The sequence below is a fragment of the Echinops telfairi genome, unplaced genomic scaffold (assembly GCF_000313985.2).
Source record: "Echinops telfairi isolate 266 unplaced genomic scaffold, ASM31398v2 ScPeMD7_2;HRSCAF=8, whole genome shotgun sequence".
NCBI lineage: Eukaryota > Metazoa > Chordata > Mammalia > Afrosoricida > Tenrecidae > Echinops > Echinops telfairi.
This window is the reverse complement of record NW_022103898.1, coordinates 12,912,720-12,917,807: the sequence shown is the minus strand read 5'-3', so window position 1 is coordinate 12,917,807 and position 5,088 is coordinate 12,912,720.

Sequence of the window (5,088 nt, the reverse complement as noted above, 5' to 3'; positions counted from 1 at the left end):
GTGATTAGTCAGAGATTATATTTACTATTAGCATCAGAAACCCTGAGCTATGTCTGTGTCAGCGGAGGGTGCACCACCTCCCTCCCTCCGTGTGGCTGGGTCCATGCAGGTGGTCTCAAGGAGGGGGCTCCCTTATATTCCCGCTCCCCCATGGTTGTGGTGTGTACCGGAGACACTTCTGCCTTCCTGGGCTCCTGCTTCTTTGATAGAGAAATCCATAGTCAGCTACTCGATTCTCCCTGATTGATAAAGAGGTTCTGATTAAGACGCTCCAAAACAAGTCACTTCTGACTTTCGTGGAAACCTGTTCTGTTTTATCCACGGCCTGCAGTTCTGCAGTGTTTTGAGCGGTCGATCCTAACCTGGACCGTCCACCAGGGAACAGTCGAGAAGGACGACAGCGGCCGATGGCATGCGGCCAAAAGCGTCTCTAGCACATCCTACTGACGCCGAGTGTCCCAGATCCCTGATGCTCCCAGGTGTGGAGCATCATCACTGGAAGATGTCCTAGGTGGGAGACCACCTAATAATCCCCTCTGTGCATGGTGTGCCAAAAAGCTCAGGAAAAAATGGAATTATAAAGCTCATGGGCTTTTTCCACAAACCTTTGGAAGCCCCCAGGATGTATTTGCCTGTTTGTACATCTACACATTTATTTATGTGTATGCATACATGTACATATATATTGGAATTTATACATGCGTATGTTGAAGTACCTGCAGAGGGAGACCCTGGATATAGGAAACTGACTGCTTCACAGGAGAAAGATGGGTCAGTCTGCTTACAGCTCGACATCTTTGAGAACCCTGTGGGGCTGATCTTCTCTGTCCAGGTATAGTTCACACTACCTCCGTGGACTTTTAAAAATGATATTTCTATGTATTACATATATAACAATGTGAGCATAAAGATAAAATGATCACTATAAATATATATGAACAAACCTTCTCTGACCACAAGATTTTTGTTTTTCTTTCTGATTTGAAGAGTCATGAATACCCCTCCATGGGTGTCTATGAAATCTGGCACCATGCCTCTGTGACCTAATCAAAAAGTCTGCCCACCAGCTTCTCTCTGTTGGCATCCACCGCCAACTGAATGTGAGAGTACTTTGATCTTGATATCTCTGTGATCATTGGCCCTCCCCTTCCCAAGAACTGACTATTCATTGATATGTGTCTTGCTTCCTCGATCTCCTTCTTCAGAAACAAGGACTCGGCGAGGTCAGGAGGTGCTGGGCGGGCCCCAACAGGGGAAGGGCAACGTCTCGGGACCGGCCTCTGCCACCTGCACCCTGAGTCCCTGTCAGTGCGAGTGTCTGCCCTGGGCACTAGGGGCTACAAGTACACATTTCAGGGCCATGGAAGATTTGAAAGTATCTTCCTTTGCCCATAAAAGTTGACCAGTGACTCCCGAGGTGGTTGGGAACTCAGCTACTAGTTCAGACATAGCTCAAATGGCAGGCAGGGCCACCTTGCGCAGGTGAATGTCCATATACACACGTGTGACATTGGAGTTGCATGTGAGGTTGGAGACATACCTCTGTGCACCTGGATGTCAGCGCCCAGGCATTTGCACTTGGAGCTGATGTTATACTCCTGTCGCAGCCTCTTGGGGCGTCAGGACAACGTGATCTTCCTGCGCACCTGCCAAGGAGCATTGAATCTGTGTTAGCGGGTGTTGCTGCGATCAGAGGTCATGAAGGGGTTGAACTTCAGGTGACTATCCAGTGTCAGGTAGACCCAGACCCTCCAACTCTTCTTCTTAAAGAGTTTCATAAAGAGTTCTTGCTCTGCCCCTCAGATTATGCAGGGAGGGGGGATGCCCAGACAATGGCTGGCAGTGCAGAAATGGTGCTTTCAAAGCCCCTCCTCCTTGCACGGGGCACATGGGGTTTTCTTTAAGGGAGCCCTGAGCATGTTGACAGGAGCCTGCAACTGCCTGGTCTTTGGTGTCAGTCTCCTCCTGTCTTAGGGCTTTATTCTAAGCACTGGGTAGCAGTCGGCCACAATGACCATGGGAGGTGCCTCTGTTTCAAGTATTAGCAGGAATTCAACCTCCAGTGAGTTCTTTTTGATCAGGAACCAGAAAAAGTCATACCGTGAGGCTGACAGTTGATTACTGCACACACACACACACACACACACACACACACACACCCTGCTAGCCCAAGAAGGGCCATCTCTCACCCTCAGGGAGTCACTGAGCATGCTCCTTCTAGAACGGGGTACAGAGGCTGCATGGGGATGGACAATACCCTGACCTAAGTGTCAGGGGAATGCTGTGAGCTTTCTAATGTGCAACTTGTGCCCACCGTGCAATATGAAACCCACATCACGGTCCCTCTCCTGTCTCTGTCATCCCATCTTCCACACTGACACATCCGTCTGCCCCGTCATGACTGTGTGAGAGTCCCTTGGTTCTCCATGTCCGACAGCACAGGACAGGGAGCTGCCAGTCGTTCAGGGCGGATCCAGGAGAAGACCCAGCACAAGGATGTCGGCTGGAGCTTGCCTCAAGCAGAGAATATCAGAAAGAGGTTGACTTGTGTCTTATTGACTGTGCCAAGGCATTCGACTCTGTGGATCATCACACACTGTGGACAGCCTGGAGAAGAATGAACATTCCAGAACATTTCCTTGTGCTCATGTGGAACTTGTCCATGAACTGAGAGGCACTTGCTCAAATAGAATCCTTCGTGGTTTAAATTTAGGAAAGGTGGGAGACAGTGTTGTATCCTCTCACCATACTTGCTCAATCTGTGTGCTGAGAAAATCCTCAGAGAAGCTGGACTACATGAAGAAGAATGTGGCCCCGGATTGGAGGCAGTTTTATTACAACCTGAGATATGCAGATGACACCATCTTGCTTCCTGAAGGTGAGGAGAACGTGAAGCAGGTGCTGAAGGAGATCAAGGATCAGGGCCTTCAGTGTGGATTCCGAATCAGTGTGATAAAGATCGAAGTGCTCACAACGGGACCATCAGGTAAGTGCGTGATAAACGCAGCAGAGCGTGAAGCTGTCCAGGACGGTGTCTTGCTGGACTGCACAGCAGCGCTCAGGGAAGCAGCAGTCCTGGTCACCAGACGTGTTGCAGGAGGGAAACCTGCTGCACAAGACCGCTTAGGGTCTTGGAAGGCAGGGACGTGACTTTGAGGTCGAAGGTGCACCTGACCGAGGCATGATATTTTCCATTGCCTTGTGTGCATGAGAAAGTTTGACCTTGAATAAGGAAGACCGTGGATGCATCGTCTCATGGAAACATGGAATGAAAAAGCTGATGGAATATTCCCACAAGCCTTTGGAAGCCCCCAGGATGTATTTGCCTACGTGTACATCTACACATATATTTATGTGTTTGCATACATGCATATATGTATTGGAATTTATATGTGCGTATGTCTAAATACATGCTGAGGGAGACCCTGGATACAGGAAACCATTAAACATTGAAATCCGCATCCGCTACCCCTTTATTTCCAGGTGTCAGCTCACCAGATGCACCTTGGAGAAAGGCCTGGTGCTCCCCTCCCAGAACAAAAAAACAGCAGAAACCCAGCTCTCCTCTGACCCCCACAGGCTCACCATGCCTTAGAATCGAGCTGAAGGTGAAGGGCTTCCACAGTTAAAGATGTGTGAATCAACTTTCAGCCAAAGACACAGTTTTCCAGATACAGGTGATAGGTCCATGTAGAGAGCATGCTCCCTCAGCGCAACTCTGTAGGACAGACAGACGGGCAGTGCCTGTAGCACTCAGAGAGTACAGAGTTTCACGAGCGTAGAACCCTCATCTCTCTCCCAAGGAGCGACAGGAGGTTTCAAACTGCTCCCCGTGTTAAAGCCCAACTCCTACCTCACTACACCACCAGGTGCTTAGATGCCAATAGCATGGTCATGTGGGATTGTCATATAGACCGTGTGTATATGGAAGGACTCTGGTGACAGAGAGCTTAAAGTGTGGGCTGTATGAACTCACCAGCTATTCCAGAGGAGCAAGACATGCCGGTCTGCTTGCGGATTGACAGCTTCAAAAACCCTGTGGGGCTGATCTTCTATGTTGAGGTGTAATTGACTCCACAACCGGGGTTTTTAAAAATGATATCTCCATGTGTGAATTATATTAAATAACAATGTGAGTATAAAGATTAAAAGATCCACTACAAAGAAATATGAAAATAGCATCTCTGACCACAAGGTTTATGTGTTTCTGATTTGGAGAGTCATGAATAAACCTCCATGGGTATCTATGAAACCTGGCACCATACCCCTGGGAACTAATCAAAAAGCCTGCCCACCAGCTTCTCTCTGTTGGCACCCACCGGCAACTGAATGTGAGAGGACTTTGATCACGATATCTCTGTGATCGCTGGCCCTCCCCTTCCCAAGAACTGACTAGTCATTGATGTGAGTCCTTGCTTCCTTGATCTCCTTCTTCAGAAACAAGAAGGACTCGGCAAGGTCAGCAGGTGCTGGGCGGGCCCAGGCAGGAGAAGGGCAACGTCTCGGGACCGGCCTTGCCACCTTCACGCTGAGTCCCTGTCAGTGCCAGTGTCTGCCCCAGGCACTAGGGGCTACAAGTACACATTTCAGGGGCATGGAAGATTTGAAAGTGTCTTACTTTGCTCACAAAAGTTGACCTGGGATTCATGAGGTGGTTAGGAACTCAGCTACTAGTTCAGACAGAGCTCAAAGAACAGGCAAGGCCACCTTGCTCAGGTGAATGGCCACATGCACACATGTGACATTGGAGTTGCATGTGTGGTCGATCACGTTCTTCTGTACACCTGGACGTCAACGTGCTGGCAGGTGTCCTTGGAGCCGATGTTGTATTCCTGCCACAGCCCTTTTGGGGCATCAGGACAACATGATCTTCCTGCGCACCTGCGAGGGAGCATTGAAGCTTAGTTTGCTGGTGTTGCTGGGGTCGGAGGTCACAAAATGGTTGAACTTCAGGTGACTATCCAGTGTCAGGTAGACCCAGACCCTCCACCTCTTTTTCTTAAAGAGTTTCATAAAGAGTTCTTGCACTGCCCCTCAGATTATGCAGGGAGGGGGGATGCCCAGACAATGGCTGGCATTGCAGACATG